Source organism: Camellia sinensis, chromosome 11 (genome assembly GCF_055761805.1).
Source record: "Camellia sinensis isolate YWXY chromosome 11, ASM5576180v1, whole genome shotgun sequence".
NCBI classification, from domain to species: domain Eukaryota; kingdom Viridiplantae; phylum Streptophyta; class Magnoliopsida; order Ericales; family Theaceae; genus Camellia; species Camellia sinensis.
The window spans coordinates 29,059,083-29,086,123 of record NC_138971.1 but is presented as its reverse complement, the minus strand read 5'-3'; the positions used below and the strand labels follow the sequence as shown (position 1 = coordinate 29,086,123).

The window sequence follows — 27,041 nt, the reverse complement described above, 5'->3', positions numbered from 1 at the left end:
GAAAGCAAGCTAGTGGTGTGGTGGGAGACCAGCAAATGTGGCCCAAAGACCAAGAAAACCAGCTTCCCGACAAGAAAATCGGTTGGCGGGGAGAAAGTGGTCTCCAAGGAGAAAATGTGGTCTCCCACCCTTGTACCACCTCCCAAACAAGGAAAACAAGGTTCATGCCAAAAATGAACCAACACGGATGCAAAACGAGAGTTCGAGGGGCAAAGCGCGCGGCCGGGTGCCCCGAAAACTGGCTATTGAGCACCAAAAGTGGCGTACGGCCACAAAAGTGGTCTCCCGGGCCACAGTGTCCCTCTAGATAGAGGAAACAAGGTGTGTTCCAAAAACCGTGCCAAACGGAGAATGTTAAGCGGTCCCGAGCCGAGGCGCGCGGCCGATGGCTCCGAAAATCGGAAACTAGTTTCCAAACGGGGACAGTGGCCTACGACCACGAAAAGTAGTCTACGACCACTGAGAGATGGCCTACAAGGCCTCTCCCTCCCTCCGGGAAGAGAAAACAAAACTCAAAGTACAAAAGGGTCCCGAGGCTCAGAGGCGACACTCTCAGCCAAAAACTTCGAAATCTCAGAACAAGCAGAACATGCACCATCACCGAGCGCTCAATCAATGATGCCTGAGTCTTAAGGTCGGTCAAAAATGGGGTGTCTACAGTTGGTACCATCATCAAATGCATAGCTATAAGCTCTTAGATAGGCAGTCTTGAAAATGGTGGAATAAGAAGTGGGTCTGCGAGTAGTTGTGTTAACAAACTCCCCACTGTAGCAATATTGGTCTAGCCCAAATGCATCACATGCACTCCTGCATCCAACTACTCCCACTCCACCATTGTCCCTATCGACCACCTGAAGCTCTTTTGGGCAACCTACAAAGTTTTTATTTATGACAGTACTACTTGAGCATCATCAACAAGACAACTATGAATCATAGTGACTGCAAATGTAACCCTATATTGCATTTAGTATGTGTGTGATTCATAATTTATACTTTTTATTCTTCTCTATTTTTGTGTCCCACTGATCCTAATTAAGTGTTTCATAATTTTTAACGTATTTGAGGGTGGTGGTCAGGTGGTTTGGAGGACAAGAGGTTGAAAGTCTATACATAGTTGTTGGAGGCATAAGATTCATGCCCATTAAGCTTGAGGCGTTGCTCCTTGCCACTATAATCTTGGTAGCCGAAATTATTCAATCTTCTCATAACATTACATAGCTGTGCCTAAACAATGTTTTGTGATCATGCAAGGTTATACCCTTGCAATTGGACAGGCACATCATCAATATAGTGTGCTAAGGAGATTGAATAATTAATCTAACCATGGGATTGGGATTAGACTTTGACTTAGCCTCTCCATATAGGGAGCACTTGCATATATCCCCAACAATCCTATGTTTTCAGGCCCCATCTAGGCCAATCTAACCATGGGATTGGGATCAGACTTTGACTTGGCCTCTATTTAGGGAGCACTTGCATATATCCCCAGCAAATCCTATGTTTTCAGGCCCATCTAGGCCACTTTCATCCGACTTCCAGTATAGAAGAGCTCGTATTGTCACGCCTATGAAGAGTTTTCATGCTCTAATCACCAGATCCTACTTTTTTATGAAAAATAAAAAATAAAAAATCATTAATTACCTTTGTTGAGGTCTTAAACACATCCAGTGCATTGCATACTCCAAACACCCCTTGTGGGGCAGCAATGAGAGGAAGACTGTAACCATCAACAATGCTGACATCATAAAAGTCTTTCTCAATGGCACCGGTACCCATCGTGATCTTAAAGAGAGACACAGGTAGTGCAGCTCCAACGCCATCACACTCAAGCCTCCTACCGCAATCCCCTATTTGGCATGTACCCACCCTTAACTCATCAAATTTGCACCCTATCCTTGCCCATATCCGACCTGACCACCCTAGAAATGTCGAAATTCTGACACTTCAGCCAGAGTCGAAATTGAACCCTATTGTCAAAAGTTGTGGTGTCCTTGAACCGACATGTGTTCCAGGCCAGATTGTTTGTGGGCAATTGTTAATGACAGTGAATGTGGAGGCAAATGAGTTAGTTGGGAATGATTTGACAAGAAAGAACATTAAGAACATCCATGGTGATGTTATAGTGAACATTTTGGGGTAGAGAGAAATGGGTTATGGTTCCAAATTCCAATGCCCTTTTCTTTTCCAGGAATGGGTTAGTAGTAGGGTTCTAAATAGATCAGGATTTTGAAATTGCAATATCAATATTTTGACCAATACTATTTGATATGAACTGATCGAATACCATTATTTAAAACCAAGGTTGATAATCAGTTACAGGAAAGAGACACTACTATATATTGTATTTACAGGTAAGAATCTGCATGGGAAACAAAAAGGGTTAGAGTTGCTTTGTGACACACCTTTTTTCCTACAAGCAATAAATGAATTTCAATAATAGTAGCAACCACATCTTTCACCATTATACAAATAGATGACTACTTTAACTACAATTTTACATTAGAATTGCTCCTTTTAAACGGTTGGCATGTACTACAAAAACATAAAGAATAAGCTTTAAGCCCAAAACAAATATAGATGTCCTTGTAGTACCAAAAAAAAAAAAAAGTTTGCAATGCAATAATCCCAATGACTAATATCCAAATATTAAGGAGCCAAATACTGATAATGTTGTGACAATCAAACATATGATAATTGTTAATTATTTTTTAGGTAAGTTTTTTTTGGGTGAATATGTTTTAGGTAGATTGAAGCCCATACGTTATGAAATATTGCAATAATGTGATTAAACAAATTTGGCAGTGCACTTCAGTATCTATTATTTGCAAGAAAATTTATAAGTTAGATACTAGACCATTACAATTTCTATTATTCTTCTTTCTAAAAAGATCTTCTTTTTTTTTTTTTTGCGCCGGGGGGGGGGGGCATTCTCGTGTATTTTTTTTGAAAATCAAAACATTTTTCCTAGCATCAATCATTGAATATGAATGCAAATAGATGATACAATTGTTTTTATTTCCACTATTTTACATAAAACTTTTGAAGAATAATCTATAAGCCAAAAACATCCTAAACAGTAGGGTGGAAAGTAAAGGTTCAAATAAGCTTACCTAGACTGCACATCCTCCTTCCCTCTTATTCTTTTCATGACACATGATATACCGGCATTGACACTAGTCATGACAGCAAAATTGCGTGCTTGTACAAAGGGACCCCCTGCTAGGGCCTATAAACAAAATAAACCATTTGTTAATTACACATCAAGGTAAGTTTCTACATTAAACAGTAGTTGCATCATCAAAAAGCTGAGTTTGGGTTGCCTGAAACATGATGTTAGAATAAGAACCAGAGGCCCTAATTCCACTTCCAAAGGCTTGCACTACGTGTCAACTTATTCAGGGCATGTATGCCTAGATTAGAATACCTGAAAATTCTTAATTCGACTAATAGAAGCATCCATTCCACATTCAAAATGAGATACAATTCCAAATAAAACCAAACAAAGCCCTAAATGATTCTTCAACAAATGACCAGATAAATAGAAATATCCTTATCATGACCCATAAAACAAGCAACCAAAAACCAAGTTTGCTTTATTTTAACAGATACAAGCACAAGACCCCAAATTATATAATCAGCAAATCAATCCAGCACTTAGCATCTCCAATACCTAACTCAAACCTACATCAAATTTAAATTTGGGTAAAAATCACTCAAAACACCTTCCACTCATTGTCCCAAACTTATACCAAATTGAGTTTTACTCAAAATTTTACCCAAATCAAAAGTTTAATCAAAATTTTCAACGCTATTTAGTGGCTCTCAAATTTACCACTCTCCAACTACTGAATCTTTTACATGGGGCGGGAAGTCAAACTTGGGAACTTGCAGTCCTTGGCTTGCTAATCCTCCTAGTGAGGATGGGTATCAGATTTGATTATCTTATTACTTTTTTTTCTCTATTATCATCTATTAATTTTTTTTTTATTTTACTGAATCTTTTACTTAAATATGAATATGTCCACTGGAGTGGTTTACACCAAATAAAGCTTTTACTCAAATTTTTATTCAAATGAGTAAAATTTTGAATAAGCTTTTACTCAAGTTTTCAAGCATTGTAGGGTGTGTTCGATTCAAGGGATTGGTGGGGGGGGGGGGGGAGGTGGTTATTTATTATTCGGATTGCTTATTCAATGGAGAGGGATGTCTATCGTTTGGTACAATTTTAGTCTACCAGACTCCATATCCCTTATATGACGGACTAAACAATCCTAGGGAGGGGGTGGGATTATTTCCATGGGATATCCCATGGGAATAATGTGTGAAATGTCCATTTTACCATCATGCTACTACTTAATAAACAATTGAAAAAGGGTAAAATAGTCTTTTGAATATTTATAAATTATTTTTTTAGTGTTGTTAATTTAAAATTATATATTAAATAAAAAATATAAATTAAATCTAATTAAAAATAATTAATTAAAAATTATGGCCTTATAAATTAAAAAATTTTAGCGTTGTTAAATTATAAATTTTAAATTATAAGGGTAAAATAGGCTTTTGAATATTTATTTTTATCCAGTCCGTCCAACTAAACATTAGATTCACTAAAAATAGTCATTTTCAAATATCTATTCCCTTAAGAAAACAAACACGGATACACATCCAATTTAAACCAAATAGTTCGGGGATTAACAGTCCCATATTCTAATCCCCTTATCCAGTCCGTTCAACCAAACACACCCGTAGTGAACCAAACCCCCCTCAAAAAAAAAAACCCTAATTTGGCACAAAACCTAATTTTTGAAGCCAGCAATAGAATAACACACATATAGGTATGCATGAAAAATAAGTAATATATGAATAATTAGGAGGGCAAGGATGAGGATGGAAAAAAAAAACATGGGCTTGCTAGAGAGAGGCCATGGCTTGGGGATTCATAGAGGAAACATTAGGAGGAGGAGTGGGGAAAGAAGAAGAGACGTCGTCGGTGAGGGTGCCCATGAAAGCACCTATGGCAGCGCTGGTGGCGGTGACGCGACGACGATCTCCACTAGCAACGACTGCCTGGTCAACCATGCCTTGAACCCTGCCTCTAATTCCTTGAACTTGGCTTCATTTTTGTTACAACTAGTTAGCTTAATTTTTGTTGGAACATGTACTATATCATTGTACTGTATCATTGCACTTAATGACCTAACCCCCGGATGCTTCTGTCTTAGTTGGTTTCGACTGTCGTATCCTGGGAGACAAACGCTGTCACGACCTAACCTCCGGGTGCTCAGGGCTAGAATTGCAACTTATTAATTCTAATTGAACAAATTAAGTGGTGCAAGCGGAAGCGAAATAAAAGTAAGGAAATAATTAAATAAATATTTAACTCCATTAACCACCCTATTATTTAAATAAAAAGGAAATTCAACCATCGGCTTTTATTATGTTATTATTCGGTGAATAGGTTGCCCCACTGATGACTTTGTATAATTGTTGGACCTATAGTCAAATTTCTGATGTTATGCTTTAAGCTAACTAGTTGCAACATGTACTGTATCATTGCACTTATTCCATTCAAGGATGGCATGTGAAATGCAACAACTCGATACACGTATTTTTGTAACAACTTGGCAGGGTTCAAGGCTTGGTTGGCCAAGTAGTACTGTATCATTGCACTTAATTTTTGTTGTAACGTGTACTGTATCATTGAACTTGGCCTCCACTAGCAACGATTGCTTGGCCAACCTTGCCCATGAAAGCACTTACCCCCTTCATTTTTGTTGTAACATGTAATGTATCATTGTACTTAAGTAGATAAATATCTTTTTCCTTATAGCTTCATATGCTGTTACGAGTGATGCATCAGGAATTTCCTATCGCCAATTCTACTGTTATCTGCTACAAATTAGGCTTTCACAAATATCGACAATATTACTTTCAGGCAGGTTGCTACAACAATTTATTGTCAGCGTGTACATAAAAATTGAAAGCACTCGGTTATACTACATACGAGCTAACCAAGACACTATTCGTGCTGACTTGTATCAAGGAATAGTTGACAGTGTAACAAGCGGTGAAACAAGAGCATCAAACATTGGTAAAGGCATACTCCTTCCAGCGTCCTTTATTAGTGGCCCTTGAGATATGAAGCGAAGATATTTGGATGCTATGACATTAGTACAACGATATGGAAAGCCTGACGTATTTCTAACAATGACAAGCAACGCTTCTTGGCCTGAAATCAAAGCAGAGCTACATGAAACAGAAGAAGTACAAAATTGACCAGATCTCTTCGCTCTTGTTTTCCATGCCAAAATTGTGGAACTAAAAAATGAGTTAGTCGAAAAACAACTCTTCGGCCCTATAGTAACTTACACATATGTGATTGAATATCAAAAGTGTGGCCTTCCACATGTCCATTTCTTATTGGTTTTGAAATCTCATGCATAGATTATCCACCCTGTAACGATCTAGAATTTCTCCATCCGCTCGAGCGAGGGAGTTGATGCTCAAGCGGACTTGAGAGGCTCCCAACATTTTTGTAGTCTATCTGAAATTTTGAGAGTTGTGAATTCCCACTCGAGCGTAGGAGTGGTCACTCGAGCAGACAACTTTGTTGGTCTGCGCACTCGAGTGTAGAAAGTGACGCTCGAGCATGGAAAGTGAGATTGCTCTTGACTTTTTTTTAGTGTATTCGGAACCTCCTTGTTTTATTTTGGGACATTGAGCAAAGTGGTAACATGATGGTAAAGTAAGAGTGAACTAAGAATTTAATTTGGATAATTTTTCCTACGAATAGCCGTCACTCTTTTGCCTTTTTATTTTTTCACACTTTGAATTTGGACGTGAGGCTAGAACCATTGGAAAGCTTATTTCCGGGGCTTCGATTTGGATACAAGAATGACCTAGAATGGAGTCCGGATGAAAGAGTTATGCTCCTTTGAAGTTTTGGGATCTGTGCTGGAAGTAGGTACGCTCGAGCTGGAAAATCGACGCTCGAGCGGACTGCGTGAATTCAGCAAGTTTAAAGGCACTTTTTTAGATCATTCTTCACACTTCTATCTTCTCTCTTCATCCCTCTCACCTTAGGTCCGAAAACCCTAGGTTTTTTTACCCCAAATACTCTCCATTCTTCTAAGATTTGGGCAAGATCCCTTACAAGAAAGTGAAGAGGTTTGAAGCTCAACATTTTCTACCGATTGGAATTCAGATTTGTGAAGGAATCTCATCAAAGCTTTGCTCCTTGCTTGATTCTTCAAGTAGGGGTCCTAGTGCTTCTTCAGTACTTGCATTAATAGATAGATTTGTGATATTTTGATTATGTAAATGCAAAATCTATATTTTTGAGCATATAGTGTTTTATCATGGAATTTGGGGGTTTAGGGTTTGAAGTGTTGGGGATCAATTTTTGGGTTAAGATTATGGATTTGGAACCTTAGGTGTATAATCAATGGGAAAATTAGAATAAAAATTAATGGTTTGAGAAATTTGAATTTTTCTTGAAAATCTTAATTTTTCTTGAAAACCCTAAGTTGATTCATAATGACAATTAATGATTTTGCCTAAATTGATAGTGGAATCATGAAATTGAGAGGCTGAATTATAGGTATACAAGTTTAATTGGATTTTGGAAGTGTTTGAAAATTATGTTAAAAATTAGCGAATGAACCTTTATTATGGACATTGTAAATCATGCTCTAATAGGAAATGAAATTTGGGGAAATGGATTTGTTAATGTTATGGAATTTGTGATAAGATGATAAAGTGTAGATTTAAGAATTTTATTATGCAGTTAGAAAGTGATTTTATGCCTCAAAACTAAAAGCCCAAATTTGTAATGCCCTCAAAATAATAACATTAAACCCATCAAATAGGACATGCATTTACATTTAAACTAACCGCATTCCTTTATTCATTCGAATTCCATTACATAAGTATTACATGTTAACATCAAAACAAAATGCCCTACGGGCTTACAGCTTTCCAAGTTAACACTTGGTTTCAACAAAAGAGTACTAACTCGTTTACACATTAAGCCCTTGGCTTGAAGTTACATGTAATACATCAAAAGTAAAACAACTACACTATGTCCGCCTCTAGCCTTCCAAGCTATGTCCTTGGAGGTGGCATGCTTCCTGCACCTGAAAATGATATTCCCATATAGGGTGAGCCACAGCCCAGTAGAAATACACTAAACCAACCATGGATAATGACTAAAACATTAGCAATTGATAGTTGGTCAACACTGATACAATCACATAAATTACATATTTATGTCAACGACTTACAAGTCCCAATTACTTTTCATTTTCCCTTTTTCAACAGATAAGCTTGCTAGCTCTATCATCATTTCCACAGATATGTATAAAAACTATATCTCACATTCAGATAAGCATAAAAGATATATCCACATTCTCAACAGATATGTATATCAACAATATCCACAGATAAGCATACAAGCTGTATCCACACTCTACAACAGATATGTATATCAACAATATCCACAGATAAGCATACAAGCTGTATCCACACTTCACAAAGATAAGCATATGAGCTCTATCTTCACTTCTCTAGACAAGCATATGAGCTCTGTCTACGGAGTTCATCCCCTATCTCCTCCCAATACCTATCCGGTTTAGAGGTACATCCCCTATCTTCCCCTAAACCGCGGAGTACATCCCCTATCTCCTCCTCTACACATAACGTATATAAACACATTGGTTCTATATACAATCACACAATACACACAATTAATGTATTCTACCAACCGTCAAGTTCCATGACACATTCCATTGATTAGTTTCCGTTTACCTAATCATCATGCATTGTCTACAACAATCTCGACTATCCTCCACCGATAGCCCAAAGCAGTTATTTCTAAAACAGAAAATAAATGCACAAATGGATATTCAATCAACATTTTATTTCCTCATTTCTCACCAATTAATTATCCCAATTAATTAAACAATGTAATTAGGCCATTTTCCATAATTACTATTTCAACCCTTAGGTCCCATTTTCATCAATGATTCAACAATCATTCCATTTTCTATGCCAAACATGCATCTAGGTTTATTATGAATAAAACCCCAACTTTTGTAAAATTACACAAAAGCCCCAAACTTTCACAAAATTACCAAACCAAGCCCAACATCTCAAAATACCAAAATTTAAAGACAAAACCCATAGAGAGGAGTAGGTTATCCCTACCTCAAATTCGGAGTCCCAAAGGAGAAGATGACAAAACCCAACGTGCTCCAAAACCCGTGATTTTCAGATTAAAATGTAGCCCTCGACGATCAACAACTTTTTTGTAAAGCCAAAGGTGAGTAAATCACTCCTACTAGATCAAAACCTAGAGAGAAGGTAGAGTCTAGAGTGAGAGGCTCAACAATGGTGATTTTGGAAAAGTAAGAGAGAGAAGAGAAAGTGAAAAAGTGATTTAAAGAGTCACAAATTCGGAACTTTAACCCAGGTCTCCGCTCGAGCGTAAAACACCCCGCTCGAGCGGCCACTCACAGACTTCCGCTCGAGCGGCCAACCTCCCGCTCGAGCGCAGAATGCACTCGCCCAGCACTTTTGCAGAACCAGGCCTCCGCTCGAGCTCCCAACCCTACGCTCGAGCGTACAACACTGCACAACAATTACTGAATGGGTGTAATCTACGCTCGAGCGCCAACACCTCCGCTCGAGCTTACAGGCCAAAAATCTGGGCAACTAGTTTTGGTTTCTAAACTCAACCAACCTGAAACAAATCCGCCCAACACATCCTATAACTCGATATACAAGGTACAAAGGATGCAAACACGATAATAAACAACAACCAACATCCACGGACACATGTCCGGATCACTGTACAACAAGGGTAAACCCGAGATCGCTATAAAATTTATGTTTGACTCTAGTTATGAAGTTTTATTTTGAAAAATGAGGATACTTTAATCAACATGAAATTTATGAAATTAAGTCTATGTTGGGTTAAGATGAGTGTGAATACTGGTAAATGGGAGATTGTGAAATATGACGGTGTTATATAAAGAAGTTGTATCAACGAAATTAAATGTTAGAGATTAAATTTGTAACCGTGAATAGTAATTGATAACCAATGTGTTGTAAAAATTGAATATAAAGACTTGATAATAATATGGAAAAGTAAAGAAATTGTTTGAACCCAAGAATTGTGAACACTTTAAAAATGAATCTTTGCCTCTATGGATGTGTTATTATATTTTTGTGTGACAAAACAATGAATGGTTTAATGGATAATTAAGAAGGTCATAGAACATATTTGTACTTGTTATGTAAATGGAATTTTAATATATGGTGGATATGTATTGAACTAATGTGTTACGGAAATAATGAAAGACATGTTGGCATTACCCACTAATTGTAATGATGGATAGTGATGATATCTTGGGGTCCATTTCCCGTTGTATTTTGAGCCGGCAAAGTGTGGCGCTTAAGATAGGTTCCGCCTTCCTTCCTGGGTAACGCCCGGTAAAGCGTGTGGTATGTTGAGGTTCCGCGTTCCTTCTGGCTTGTGACCGGTAAAGCGTGTGACTCGTGGAAATGACTTGTGATTGGATCCGGTATTTGATATGAAATTAATTGAAATAATGAAAATTGAAATGGTAATTGGATTATGGATTGGTGATGGTGAACTTAATGAATTAGTTGCAACAATAAAGGTAAATTATGAGTATTGTTCTGTAAATAAATAAGAGACTGAATTGAAAAGGGTTTGTTAATCTTGTGTTACCTTGAAATGAAATCTCAGAGTGTAAATAACGGTGTGAATTGCGTATAGGAGAATTGTTAGTGAATCAAAAAAGAAACTTGAACTTGAAGTTATGGAGTTCTAAATAAATACAATGAGTAGAAAGGAAGAATGAAACAAAAAGAGGAACATTAAAAATGGAAACTGAATGAGAAATATTTTGGGAATTGGTTAATAACTTTTAAATGATGTTGTTTCTCAAATATGGTTGTTTCACAAGGATCTATGGTTTTCTAAAGTTAAGGGATGATTTTTAATGGCTGGAGGTTTTTCTTAAAAGTGTTTAAATAGTTTTGAGAAAAAGGTACTTTACTAATGATATTTTGAAATTAGAAGATGTCACCCTACTATATGGTATTACCATGCATGCGTGATCATTTCTATCTGTGTGTTAGTTATTGATTTAGAACTATGAGATTCCTACTGGGTATTAGTACTCATCCCTTGTTGTTTTATCTTTTTACAGGAAGAAAGTTTAGATTCTTTGATTGAAGAGTTAAGAAGTCCATGAGTCTTTTATATGTAATTTCATTGTAGATGTGATGGATCATATATTTGTATTTTATTCATTTGTAGCTTCACAGTAGGAGATTGGCATGTATTGTTATCATTGTAATGTTCATTGAGAGAGAGAGAATATGTATCATTGTATTTCTATTACTCAAGGGTAATGAATGTTTGTAAAAAAAAAAAATGGACCTAATTTTAAGGCTTTGGTAATGTTTCCGAGTAATTAAAATTGGGGCGTGACACACCCTGAAGAATATGACACACATATTTCTTCCGAGATACCAAAAAAAGATGACAACCGACATTTGTATAAGGCGGTTGTCAAGCATATGATGCATGGCCCTTGTGGTGCAATGATGCCAACAAACCCTTGTATGATTAAGAAAGGCGAATGTAAGAACAAATACCCTCGAGAATTCTTAGAAGTGACCAAGTGTGGTGAGAACTCTTACCCAATCTATAGGCGTCGAAACGACAGTAAGTGTGTGAATGCTCGAGGTAGCCTTATAAATAATAGATGGGTTGTTCCTTATAACCCGTACTTACTTGCAAAGTTCGATTGCCACAAAAATGTTGAAATCTACTCCACAATCAAAGTTGTAAAATATTTGTACAAATATGTATACAAAGGGCATGATCGTGTTTCTTTCCATTTCATTGCTAATGATAACGACTCGATTATTGATGAGATTAGTGCATACCAATCTGCTCGTTGGATATCTCCATCTGAAACTGCATGGCGTATTTACAAATTCACACTTACTGATATTTCCCTAGCTTTAGCTCTCTATTTACACTTGCCAAACATGCAACTTGTAAATTTCAAGGAAGAAGATAATTTGCCAAGTGTTCAACAATCTGGGTGTGCTTCTAGAGCTATGCTCACTGAATATTTTGCGATGAACAAGGAAAACGCATCTGCTAGGCAATGGTTATACTCTAAATTCCCTAAACATTATGTTTGGAATGTTCAAGATGGATATTGGAAACCACTTCAAAGAAGTGGAACAATTAGAAGAATTGTATCGGCCAACCCTTCTGAAGGAGAACAATACTTCCTACGTATACTTCTAACCCACATTAAAGGTGCTACATGTTTCATACACTTGTGTACTGTAGATGGGAAAATATGCTCCTCATTCAGAGAAGCTGCTGAAAAATGATGCTTGCTTGAGAAAGACAATGCTACTGAAGAATGCCTTGCAGAAACAGGTGTTTTCCAAATGCCTTTCATGCTGAGGCGTCTGTTTGCAACACTATTAGTTTTTCTGCGAACCTAACAATCCAAGATCATTGTGGGAGAAATTTTATGATGCTCTATTAGAAGACTACAAACAAAATCTACAACGCGCAACAGAACAAGTACAAAGCATCACACTTGACCATATTGCAAGTTTCATCGAATCAATGGGCAAGAAAATTACAGATTACAACCTCCCAGCATACAACAAAGCTTCCATCATACAAAACAAACCTACCAAGGAAATTGAGGCTGAACTACAAATCCCAATTTTAGTAGAAGACATACATATGAAACTCCTCTTAAACAATGCACAGGATGCTGCCTTCAATCTAATTATGCATCACATATATATGATTGAAAGTTTCATACTGCGACAAACTATAAATTTTTCAAGTGTCATTCATCCATCAAATAATTTCTAGAAAATGCATAAAATCATTCATTAAAGATAAATATAATAAAAAATTAAATGTGACATCACCTACTCTAACTCCTAAAATTTCATAAAGAGCTAAACACCAAATTTCCAACAAGAATTCGAAAAAAAAAAAATTGAAATAAGAAAATAATTCTCTAAAATTTGTTGATCAAATTAAAATAAGATATACATCAAACAACCATTTTTATATAAGCCTTTTGGTTTAATTTTCAAAAATAAATTTTTGAGAAAATTTTCTAAAATTTCGTTTGGTTTAGTAACTTTCAAAAAAAAAAAAAAAAAAAAAAATTCCAAAATCACTTTCTATCTCCTACTCTCATACTTGAAAACCATTTCCAAAAAGTTCTAAAATTTCTTAAACTCACATACTTCAAAACTATTTCCAAAATATACTATCAAACTGTTAGACCTATTTATTTTGATGATTTATTTAATTATGTTTTAATTTATTTGAAAGAGAAAAATAGAATCTAAAATTTATTTTGATGATTTATTTAATTATATTTTAATTTATTTGAAAAATAAAAATAGAATCCAAAATTTATTTTGATGATTTATTTAATTATGTTTTAATTTATTTGAAAGAGAAAATTTTAATCAAAATTTATTTTGTCCCATTATTTCTCACCTAAACGTTTATCCTAAATGTTGTTAGAATGTATTTAATATTTAATTAAATCAGGAGTTCAAAAAACCTAAAACAGAGGTTTAAACAACCCAAAAATAGAGGTTCAAGCAGCCCAGCACAACAACAGTTCAAAAGGTTCGAAAGGTTCAAATGGAAGATATTCAAATTTGTAATGATGGAGTGGAATATGTTCAAATGAATACAACGGCTATAAATGACTATAAGTTTCATTATATATATCAAAACCTCTAATGTAAACAAGTTACAAAAAAAAAAAAAAAATCAGAAAATATTCTTTGATCTATAATCACTCACATCTATTCTCTGAGAAGCGTTCTTCAATTTTTCGTTACATCCTCTTTCAGAAATTATACACTGAGACGTATAGTTTTAAGCCTATCTTTCCTGTGTGAGGTTTACAGAAAAACCAGAGCTTCATTTTTATATCTATCTTTGAGAGATAATTCTTGTACCTTTCTGTGAAAGCAAAAACACATTTTTTTCAACCTTGTAAGAGTGTAGTACACTCAGGCTATGTTTGGATTGAGTGATTTGGAGAGAAAAGAAAAGAAATGGAGAGATATGTATTTCTCTTGTTTAGATAACTTAAGTGGAGAGAAATGAGAAGAAATTGAGAGAAATGGAGAGAAACTCATTTCTCTTATACACCTCATTTTCAATCTTCCCAAAAGTGGAGAGATTGTGAGAGAAAAGAAACCACTATTTTCATAATACCAATTTTGTCCCTATAAAAATAAAAGAAACAAAATGATTGAAAATATAAAAAGGTTATTTTGGTAATATAACATAAAATAATTTCTTTTCTTTTCTCTTAATGAAATCTAACTAAATAAGAATGAGAGAAATCACAATCATTTCTTTTCTTTTATTTCTTTCTTATCCAAATAAAAAGGAGAGAAATTACAATCATTTCTTTTCTTTTCTTTTCTTGACTTACAAAGTCTGTGTAAAATCCGTGGAGAATTGCTCCATTTGTAAAGAGGTTGCTAGCACCCCGTGAAGCTAGAGCATAGTGAAAAATCTCAAGTGAAGCTTGAGGAGTGGATGTAGGCCGAGTTGAAACCGAACCACTATAAATTTGTTTGCTTCTCTCTTCCTTATCTCTTTGTTTTATTTAAATTGTCATAGCTATATTTCACATTTTCACTGTGCTAAAATCATTAACTGACATAGTTGTTAGAACCCTTGTTTTAATTAGTTTTATTTCATTAACTATATTTATTTATTGTGCTAGTCATAATTTTTATTAGGGTATTATTATTTTTATTTATAAAAACCTAATTCACCCCCCTCTTAGGTTTTCTTTTAGGTAAAAATTGGTATCAGAGCCTAGACTTTTGTTTTAGATTTAACCATCTGGGAGTTTCGATCTATGGCAATCTTAGCTAAAGGACAAGCCACAAATAGGCCACCATTATTTGACGGTAACAACTATAGTCATTGGAAGGATAAAATGACCTTATATCTACAAGCCACTGATTATACCATGTGGATTATTGTCACCAAAAGTCCAAAAATTCCTACCAAATTAGTAGACAATATTAGTGTACCTAAAACTGAAGATGAATGTGATGAGAGGGATCATAAATTATTGCAAGCCAGTGCTAAAGCCAAACTCACCCTTGTTTGTGGATTAGACTCTAAGGAGTATAATAGAATTTCAAGTTGTGATTCGGCAAAAGAAATTTGGGACAAACTTAAGGTAACATATGAAGGTACAAACCAAGTGAAGGAATCTCGTATTGATATGCTTGTTCATAGTTATGAATTGTTTAAAATGAACTCTGATGAATCTATTTCAAGTATGTTTACTAGATCTACTGAAATTGTAAACTCTTAGAAATCTCTTGGCAAAACTTATACTAACAGTGAGTTGGTGAGAAAAATTCTTAGGTGTTTACCAAAGAATTGGGAAGCAAAGGTCATAGCCATTATAGAAGCCAAAAATTTCTCCACACTTGGATTGGATGAGCTTATGGGTTCCCTTATGACTCATAAGATCACCATGAAAGGACATGAAGATATTGAAAACAAAAAGAAAAGTGGAATTGCATTCAAAGCCTCATCAAATGAAAAAGAACATGAAAACTCCAGTGATGATGAAAGCTATGCCATGTTTAGTAGAAATCTCAAAAAGCACTTCAAGAAAAACAATTATGGAGGAAGAAGACCTTTCAAGAAAGAGTACAGCAAAGATAACAAGAAAGAGCCTAGTATTTGCTATGAGTGCAAAAATCCTGGACATATGAAGATGGATTGTCCAAAATTGAAGAATCATGGAAAAGACTACAAAAGAAACAAAAAGGCCATGGTAACAACTTGGGGAGAAAGTGAAGATGAAAGCTCAAGTGATGAAATTGAAAATGAAGTAGCCAACTTATGTGTCATGGCTCTTGAAGATGAAGACTCTACTCAAGATGAGGTAACTACTCTTTATGAAAAACTTGAAAGTGCATTCCATGAACTACAAGATGAATTTAGAAAAGTTTGTGCCAAAAATAATGTATTGAAGAAATTTGTTTCATCTTTATCTGTTAATGTAAAAGAATTAAATAAAGAAAAAACTATTTTGAAAAATGATGTTGATACTATCTCTAATGAGATAACTACTTTAAAAAACAATGTTGATGATTTAACAAAAATACATGAAAACTTTGTAAAAGGTATAGATAATCTCAACATACTTCTTGGAAATCAAAAATGTGCTTTTGATAAAGCGGGTATTGGATATGACCCTATTAAGAAACAAAAGAATCTAAATACAATTTTTGAAAAGGCACCTCTCACGACACACCCTCATATTACTTGCCATTATTATAGAAAGAAAGGCCATTATATATCTTATTGTCTATTCAAAAAGAATATGAACATGGGAATTAAAAAGGTTTGGATTATTAAGGGATCTAACAAAACTAACCAAGAAGGACCCAAGAAACTATGGGTACCAAAAACCAACACTTGATTGTCATCTTGTAGGTTTGTTTTAAGTCCAAAGCTAAAGAAGGGAAGTGAAACCTTGATAGTGGATGTTCCAGACACATGACCAGAGATAAATCATTCTTCACTAAACTATCATCGAAAGATAGAGGATTTGTTACTTTTGGAGACAACAAGAAAGGAAAAATCATCGGTATTGGTAGCATCAGTAGTTCTCCTAACACTTCTATTGAAAATGTTTTACTTGTTGATGGATTTAAGGATAACCTACTTAGTATTAGTCAATTATGTGATAAAGGTAATCGAGTTATTTTTGATAAATCATATTGCACAATTGAAAGCTCAAATGATCATAAAGCTTTATTCGTTTGTAATCGCCATGATAATGTTTATGTTTTTCATCTTAATGATCTCTATGCTAGTGATGTTAAATGTTTATATGTTAATAATGAAAATAGTTGGTGTGGGGACATAAGTTTTGAATGACAACATGTGACTGAGGTGTCACCGAAGTGCCAGCCAAGGTGCCACGTGTCCTGGTCATGACGCCAAGATCATCTCGGCTAGGCCGAGGTTATCTGCGAAGATACCGGAATCCGGAATAAGCGGATAAGGGACAAGAGTCCTAGAATGAGAGAGGACTTCAGTTTGGGTAAAGATAAGACTCTTAGAGAGTTTATCCCAATCCTACTAGGAGTCCAAGATTAGTAGTAATCCTAAGTTCATTGGAGCTAGGCTTCTATTGGGACTAGGATTGTGTTGGCTATAAAAGTGAGGCACCCCCATGGGTTTAAGGTATGCTTTTTATGCTCTGTCTAGTGAGCTCAGCACTATTGGTTATCTTTGAGAGATATTTTACTGACCTGATCGTCAGAGTGCCCCCGAGTGGACGAACCACCGTCGGAATCTCTTCTTTTTGTTGCAGCTCGTTTGGGCTTAATCTATTCTGCCGATGCTCTCTAGCTAAGTACTAATTTGGCAGTGTGGTCGGAAATTAACACACACAATTTGGCGCCGTCTGTGGGAACGAAAAGAAGAATAGATGGCCAACGACAGACAAAAAATGAAGGTTAGGGATGACACCCCTACTAAGAGTAGGAAACATATTGACTCTGACGTCAAAGAAGTCAACTGCAATGAAGAGACTCGTGATAAGAATCACAAAGGAAAGGGCGTCAGTCAAGAGAGCGACGTACCAAAGAAAACGGACCGGAGCGGGTATTAAAACGAAGACGACCTCCAGAAAGAAAGATGCCTACGGAGGGACGATGAGGTAAAGGCCATGGTGAACAAATTGGCGGACCTATAAACAGTGGTCAATTTCATGATGCAGAATAACGTCATGCAGCCACTGTTCTCACTACAAGATATGTCGATTCCAGTGGCAAAGGAGGATGCCCGAAAAGAGGGGCAGAAAACAGTCCCTATAGTCCCCCAGCACACCAGGACCGAAAAGCACTGTCGCCGGCCTTCAAGGGAGGTCGGGTGAGGAGAGTCAAGAAGGGAAGAATCGAGGAGGACTCATCGCACCAAGGAAGCCGACCCCAAAGAACATCGACATGTTCAAGGGCAGGAGTTGTACTTCAACGCAACCAATGGAGGGAAGTCCAAAAGGACCCATAATGAAACTGGGAGTAGTGCACAGAAGAGGCTGAAGTCAGGAGATAGTCGAGCTCCTGGACGGACCAAAGAAAATCTGGGGGATCACCTATAGAGGAAACAACAAGATGTCGAGGTAACCTCCTCGGTCAAGCCGAGAACGCCGTTCTCGGTAGAATTGGACAAATTCGAAGCCCCAAAGAGGTTTAACATGTCGAGATTCCAGATCTACGACGGTAAGTTCGACCCCAACCTTCACGTCAGCTTGTACCTGAACTTGATGGCGTTGTACACCGGGAACAAGCCGTTGCTCTGCAAGGTGTTCCCCTCATCCTTCGAAGAAATTACATCGGACTGGTTTCACAAGTTGTCGAAAGGAACTTTGAAAACCTGGAAAGGCCTGGCCGAGATGTTTGTGGCCAGGTTCGTGACAAACAAGCTACAGCCATTGAGGGTATACGCCCTAATGGCCCTAAAGATCGGCGAGGATGAAAGCCTTAGGGCCTATGCCAAAAGGTATTATGAGGTATTCAACCGAATACCAGGATGTAACCAAGAGGTGGCGGTCATGTCGTTTAAAAATGGCTTGAAGGATGACTGTCTGCTTCGAAAATCACTAGCAAAGACATTGTCGAAAAGCATGGAAGAGCTGATGGCCAGGATAGAAAAGTATGCCAGAGCCGAGGAGGACATGCTGGGAACAAAGGCATCCAAACAAGAGAAGAGAAATGGTTCGCCAAAGCGAAGCCGAGATAACACTGGATACGAGAAGACAAGAGCTCAACCCAAGTGAGCAGATCTCGGATTCCAGATCTCGGATCCCAGATCCCAGAAGACAAGATCTCGGCCTAGATGATTAAGTTCGAAAAGAGAAGAGCATGGCCTAAGTTAAAGAATTTTTATATAAGGTCCATAAAGGAGTATGTGGAAGCCATGTAGGGGGCAGATCCCTTGCCCATAGAGCAATATCGTAGGAATTCTTTTGGCCTTACATGCAAAAGGAAGTTAAAGCCTATGTAAAAAAGCATAAAAATGCTTTGAAATCCACCTGCAACGTGCGATAGAACAACAATTCGGCTGGGGGCATACCAGCGACAACTTGCTAGTGCTTACAACAAGAAGGCTAGCCCAAGAGAGTTCAAAGTTAGGGACCTCAGCCTGAGAAGGGTTGCTGGCAATGCGGCATAACGGCTGAGGCAATAATAAAATGCTAGTTTGATTTTTGAAATCTGTGCGATAGGACCGACCAGTCCTGTGACGATGTTTCTGATTGAAACATGATGAATGACTTAGACTTATTATATGACAGAGTATAAACTTTACTTGCATATAATAAAGTTGAACTAAGTTAGGTTAACCTGGACTTGTCATATTGGCAAAATCAGACACAGATTGGAGCTAAGTGCCTTAGTAAAGAGACCAAGGTTAATAACCTCGGCCAGTCTTTGTTCAAATCTTTCATCAGCGATGAGGTCAAAGCCACGTGCCTAATGAAAAGCCAAGTGGAACTTAAGTTCACATTAGGAGGCAAAAGGCTGAAAAATGATGCTTGGGAGTTGAAATTTCACAAGCAAAGATTGGTTTAGACACTTGTTGAAATTTAAGTTTACAAGTTGAAGTTAAACCGAGGACGTGTTTAACACTTGTTGAAATTGAAATTTACAAGTTGAAGTTAAACCGAAGTCACGTTTAACGCTTGTTGAAATTTAAGTTTACAAGTTGAAGTTAAACCGAGGTCACGTTTAACCCTTGTTGAAATTTAAGTTTACAAGTTGAAGTTAAACCGAGGATGTGTTTAACAGTTGTTGAAATTGAAATTTACAAGTTGAAATTAAACCGATGACGTGTTTAACACTTGTTGAAATTGAGATTTTTTAAGTTGAAGTTAAACCGAGGACATGTTTAACACTTGTTCAAATTGAAATTTACAAGTTGAAGTTAAACCGAGGTCACGTTTAACACTTGTTGAAATTTAAGTTTACAAGTTGAAGTTAAACAGATGATGTGTTTAACACTTGTTGAAATTGAAATTTACAAAGTTGAAATTAAACCGAGGACGTGTTTAACACTTGTTGAAATTGAAATTTACAAGTTGAGGTTAAACCGAGGACGTGTTTAACACTTGTTGAAACTAAAATTTACAAGTTGAAGTTAAACCGAGGTCACGTTTAACGCTTGTTGAAATTTAAGTTTACAAGTTGAAGTTAACCGAGATTATGTTAAAAGAAGATTGGTTTAACACTTGTTGAAATTTTGAGAAAAATTTACAAGTTAAGCCAAGGTTATGTTAAAAGAAATATCTACATACTTGCTGAGATTACCATGTTGCCAAGACTTGGAAGAAATTTGAAGACAGAAGTCTTGCTAAAAGTGAAATGTCGAGTTGTAAATAAACACTTGTGAAAATATTGTAAAAAATATTTTCAAATGTTAAGCCGAGGCTGAGATAAACCGATTAGTGGATACAACCGAGGTGTTACACCCCGAGGAGATTGCACAGTTAAGGTGTATTTTGAAGACATGCAAATTATTTTAAGTATAGAAGCATACAAAAGTAAAAAGAAGACACATACAACCACGTTGAAAGAAGAAATTAAAGAATGCATTCAGAAAAGGAAAGAAGGCACTTCGGCCTAACAATGAAGAGTGATTGTTTAGATTACAAAAAGGCCGTGTGAAGTACGCCGGTGTCAGACGGTGGTAGTAAGCAAAGAAGTGCAACGAAAGCCTCGCCAGAGGAAGAGAGTGAAACTGGTTGCAGAAGGCTTCGCAAAAACAGCAATGGAGGATTTAAGAGAGAAAGTTTGAACAAGAACGAAGATGCAGAAGTGAAAAGACAGAGATAGAGTTGATTTTGATCAAAAGCATGAAATAGTGGCAAAATGGCAATTATGGTGCCTTGGACGACGTGCTTGTCAGATGGCGCATGCAAAAATGATGTGACTTGATGGCGCGTATCAGGTACGGTCTAGTAGGGGAAAGACGCGTGGTAAAAATAGCTGAAATACTGTGCGTGCTAGCTCGTACGCGTGCTAGAACTCTTGGAGTTCTTGATTCAATGAAGCAAAAACCTCAGCTAGGAGGACGGTTTCGGTTGAGAAACTTCAACGATCTTGGTTGTTGGTTCCAAAGTATTGATGAAAGCAAACTATAGGTCTTGGTCATATTGAGCCGACGAGTGATGACCTCGGTAATGAATAATGGAGTGAGCTTAGCCGATGTGCTAAATGGAAGAAATGATATAGGTTCCATCACCTTAGGATGTCGAGGTAATAGAACCTAGGGAGCAGTTATAGGGACATAAATTTTGAATGAAAACACATGGCCGAGGTGTCACCGAAGTGCTAGCTAAGGTGCCACGTGTCCTGGTCATGACTCCAAGATCATCTCGGCTAGGCCGAGGTTATCTGCGAAGATACCGGAATTCGGAATAAGCGGATAAGGGACAAGAGTCATAGAATGAGAGAGGACTTCAGTTTGGGTAAAGATAAGACTCTTAGAGAGTTTATCTCAATCCTACTGGGAGTCCAAGATTAGCAATAATCCTAAGTTTAATGGAGCTAGGCTTCTATTGGGACTACGATTGTGTTGGCTATAAAAGTGAGGCACCCCCATGGGTTTAAGGTATGCTTTTTATGCTCTGTCTAGTGAGTTCAGCACTATTGGTTATCTTTGAGAGATATTTTACTGACCTGATCATCGGAGCACCCCCGGGTGGACGAATCACCACCGGAATCTCTTCTTTTTGTTGCAGGTCATTTGGGCTTAATATATTCTGTCGGTGCTCTCCAGCTAAGTACTAATTTGGCAGTGTGGTCGAAAATTGACACACACAGTTGGTTATGGCATAAAAGACTTGGTCATGCTCATATGTATTTAATTGCTAAACTTTTGAGAAAGGATTTAGTCATTGGACTTCCAAAAATTAAATTTGAAAAAGATCATCTTTGTAGTGCTTGTCAATAAGGAAAACAAACAAAAATATCATTTAAATCAAAATCTCATATTTCCACAACTAGACCTTTACAACTATTGCATATGGATTTATTTGGTCCCTCAAGGACATCTAGTCTAGGTGGTAAACATTATTGTCTTGTTATTGTTGATGATTATTCAAAATTTACATGGGTTATGTTCTTAGCACACAAAGATGAAACATTTTCTTCTTTCACAAAACTATGTCGTAGAATTCAAAATGAAAAAAGATTTCTTATTACTAATATTCGAACCGACTATGGTAGAGAACTTGAAAATGAGAAATTTGAATTGTTTTGTGATAAGCACAGTATTGGACATAATTTTTTAGCACCTAGAACCGCTCAACAAAATGGTGTAGTAGAAAGGAAGAATAGAACTTTAGAAGAGATGAGTAGAACAATGCTTTGCGAAAATAATCTTCCTAAATATTTTTGGGCCGAAGCCATTCACACCGCGTGCTATATTTTAAATCGTTCATTAATTAGACCTATTCTCAAAAAGACTCCTTATGAACTTTGGCATGATAGAAAGCCCAACATTAGTCACTTGCATGTTTTTGGTTGTAAATGTTTTGTGCATAATAATAGTAAGGATAACTTAGGTAAATTTGATTCAAAATCTGATGAAGTAATTTTTCTTGGCTATTTCTTAACTAGCAAAGCTTATCGTGTTTTTAATAAAAGAACTCTTGTTGTGGAAGAATCTATACATGTGGCATTTGATGAAACTAACATCTCTGCTCAAAAGCAAATTGTTGGTGATAATATAGATTTGGAACCAAATGTAAAAGATTCAAGTATCTACAAAGAAGAGAACCAACCATGTAAGTTGAACAAAGAGATTGAACAACCTATTCTCCCACCTCAAGAAGAATGAGGAACCAATGATGATTTGCCAAGAGAATGGAAGTTTGTTCATAATCACCCTAAGGATTTAATCCTAGGTGACCCTACAGAAGGTATTGAAACTCACTCTTCACTTAGAAACATTTGTAGTAACTTGACTTTTGTTTCACAGATTGAGCCTAAAAACTTTCAAGGAGCCGAATTCGATGAACATTGGATGATAGCTATGCATGAAGAGCTTAACCAATTTGAGAGAAACAAAGTATGGGAACCTGTGCCAAAACCTAAAGATCATACCATTATCGGTACCAAATGGATCTTTCGAAACAAGCTTGATGAATCCGGCACAATTATAAGAAATAAGGCTAGACTTGTTGCACAATGATACAATCAAGAAGAAGGTATTGATTTCGATGAAACCTTTGCTCCAGTTGCTAGATTAAAAGCCATTCGCATGTTACTTACATTTGCATGTTTTAATGATTTCAAACTTTATCAAATGGATGTAAAAAGTGTCTTTCTTAATGGTTTTATAAATGAGGGAGTTCATGTTAAACAACTCCCAGGTTTTGAAAATCATGCTTTTCCAAATCATGTTTTTAAATTATCAAAAGCTTTACATGGTTTGAAACAAGCACCTCGTGCATAGTATGAACGATTAAGTAAATTTTTGATTGAAAATAATTTTTCTAGAGAAACGATTGACATAACACTTTTTGTTTAAACTAAAAATGATAATTTACTTATTGTGCAAATATATGTGGATGACATTATATTTGGTGCTACTAATGAAACCTTGTGTAAGGAATTTGCTAAGTGTATGCAAGGTGAGTTTGAGATGAGTATGATGGGGGAGCTAAATTATTTCCTTGGGCTTCAAATCAAACAATGTAAGAAAGGAATTTTTATCAACCAAGCTAAGTACACAAAAGAACTACTCAAAAAATTTGGTAAGTTTGACTCAAAAATAGCTGGAACTCCTATGAGTACATCCATTAAGCTAGACAAGGATGAAAAAGGTAAGCCTATTGATCAAACAAAATATCGAGGTATGATCGGCTCACTTCTTTATTTAACTACAAGTAGACCCGATATTATGTTTAGTGTTTGTATGTGTGCTAGATATCAATCAAATCCTAAGGAATCACATCTTAGTGCTATTAAAAGAATTTTTAGATATTTTGTTGGCACTCAAAATTTGGATTGTTTTAACCTAGAAGTGTTGCATTTTATTTAATTAGTTACTCGGATGCCGACTTTGCCGGATGCAAACTTGATAGAAAAAGCACCAGTGACACTTGTCACTTTCTTGGTAACTCATTAGTATCTTGGTTTAGCAAAAAGCAAAATTCAGTTGCTTCATCAATGACCGAAGCTGAATATATAGCTTTCGGAAGTTGTTGTGCCCAAATACTTTGGATGAAACAACAATTGGAGGACTTTGATTTGCATTATGATCATATCCCTATTAAGTGTGATAATACTAGTACCATCAATTTAAGCAAAAATCCAATTCAACACTTACGAACAAAACATATTAAAATTCGACATCATTTTTTAAGAGATCATATTCAAAAAGGGGATATTGTACTTGAATTTGTAAACACCGACAAGCAATTGGCAGATATTTTCACAAAACCCCTAAACAAGGATCACTTCAATTTTATTCGTGGCGAGCTTGGAATGTCGATTTCTACTTAAAAAGTTTTGTTATGACTGTGAAACATGAATTTTTGTTAAAATGATATATGTGTATTGCTACATTGATATAGAAACATTTATATCAGTTGAATATTCTCAAGTTCTTCATACATTTATTCTCCTTAACAGTTTGCTATTCTTAACTGTGTAATTTTTTTTTGGGTTCTGCATCTTGAGGTAAAATTAAGTTTGCATGCATTGATTTTTTTTAAACCCTCATGGTATTTTTTTTTGGATTACCATTCCAGCAACACCAATGTCCCATTAAGTTTAATTTCTGCTGATATTTTTCTATTTTATTTTTTTTTTTATTTTGCTCTTAGGCTTAATTTCTTTTATTTTTATTTTTTTTTCATTATTATTTTTTGTTTGGACTTAATTTTCTTATTTTTTTTCTTCTTTTTAATTTCATTTTTCAGTACTTAAACATAAAAACAAAAACAAATCAAAATACAAATATTTACATAAAAAAAACACCATTCATTTTTTTACGGCCATACGCCGATCAAAATAAACATATTTACATAAAAAATTCATTTTTTTACGGTCATACACCGATCTTACTTACTCGCCTCTTTCACCGCTCTTTTCTTCTTTTTATCACCTTGGGCGACGCTTGACGTCCCTGCCCCCGTGCTTTCGCCGGGATCGAGCACTCCCCGTCGACTATCAAAAGCCAAGAATGACGATGCTCCAAATCGGGCCATGGGGGTGGTCTTCCGTTTAAGCTCTTTATTTTCGGCCTTCAATGCACCTATCTTTGCTCGCGCATCCTTGTACATGCGCTGGAGCAGAGACAGTTGGGCGTTGACCTGATGGAGCTCACTTGTCCTGTTCTGCAGTCAGTGAGCCAATTTTGTGACTGCAGTCACCGTCTCCATACAGGACGTCAGTGTGCAATGATTAGCTTTAATGTCTGATTGAGGTGCCATTATTTGCTCAATCGACATCATAGGAAGGTTGGGAAGAGTAGGAGCCGGGGCACTCGGCCCAACAGCGCTTACAAGATTATTCAGGTCCGGAAAGAGAGTAAGGGGACGGGACGAGGCCATGTAGTAGGAGAGAGAGATATAATCAAAAGGAGGGTCATTTTTAGCAGCCTTTCTACTCTGCTTAGTCTCTTTATTCTATCTCTCTAACGCAGAAGACGAAAGGGATGGAAGCGAATGAGGAAAAAGAAGGCAAACAAGAGGAGAAGACGACAAGAGGGAGAGAGAGCCGTGGCAACTGATTGACCCGTCTCGCTTTTGTCGGTCGGCTGACGCAAAAGCGAGGCCGCGTGTCCGACGCAATTTTCGATGGAAAAGAGAGACGCGGGCGAATCACATATATATATATATATATTTTGATTATCTATTTTTTTTGATGCCATTTATCACTATCATTTTCCTCGTCCTCCTCCTCCAGATTCTAACCCATGATTTCCTTTTGATAATGTCACAGGGGGAGAAATTATATGATGTTATGTATTATGGTATTATTTTGTTATTATAGTATTATTTGAAAACTAATTTGATGATTATGTATTTATAGTTTGATATCTTAGTCTCATATCATGTCTTTAATTAAAGCTTATTTATTACACATGTGCTAACCTATGTATTTAGAAATAAATTCAGTGAACATGACTTAAGGGAGAGCGGGAGCTTTTCTTATTCCCAAATCAAATCAAAACATCATTGTGTGCCATCATCAAAAAGGGGGAGACTGTTAGACTTATTTATTTTGATGATTTATTTAATTATGTTTTAATTTATTTGAAAAAGAAAAATAGAATCCAAAATTTATTTTGATGATTTATTTAATTATATTTTAATTTATTTGAAAAAAAAATAAAATCCAAAATTTATAGCGATCCCGGTTTCTAACCCAACCTTTATGGTGTCTCAGACTCGGGTCATGTGGTTTGATGTTGTTGTTTATGTCTTTTCCTCCTCTTACTCTTTGAATTTGAGTTTTGGTATGTTTTGGGCGTGTTTAGGACAGGTTGGTAGTGAGTGGGTGCAAGCGGTTGTTGCCTAGAATTTTGGTCTTCCGCTCGAGCGGTTCTTCTTGTGCTTGAGTGGGGTTTGCAGCAATCGCTCAGTATTTTGTGCGTCTGCAAAAACACTGCTAAAGTGTTTTTCACGCTCGAACGGCGTTTATTACGCTCGAGCGACTGTCTGAAGTCTGTAAAATACTAGACGTGTGTATTCTACGCTCGAGCGGGTCTATTTATGCTTGAGCAAGTAGTGTCTTGTTGTTGTGTCTTGGCGCTCGAGCGGTCTTTATTGCGCTCGAGTAGGCTTAATTTTTGTGTCTGACGCTCGAGCGTAAAACTCTCCGCTCGAGCGGACTGTACGTATATCAAATCGCGTAAGTGACATTTT

The 27,041-nt window shown here is 36.5% G+C and overlaps 1 pseudogene; it reads right to left on the bottom strand.

Moving 5' to 3' along the window:
- Positions 1–629: 629 nt before the first annotated feature.
- On the bottom strand, positions 630–2,106 carry LOC114265619 (thaumatin-like protein 1 pseudogene; annotated as a pseudogene).
- Between the last annotated feature and the right edge of the window lie 24,935 nt (positions 2,107–27,041).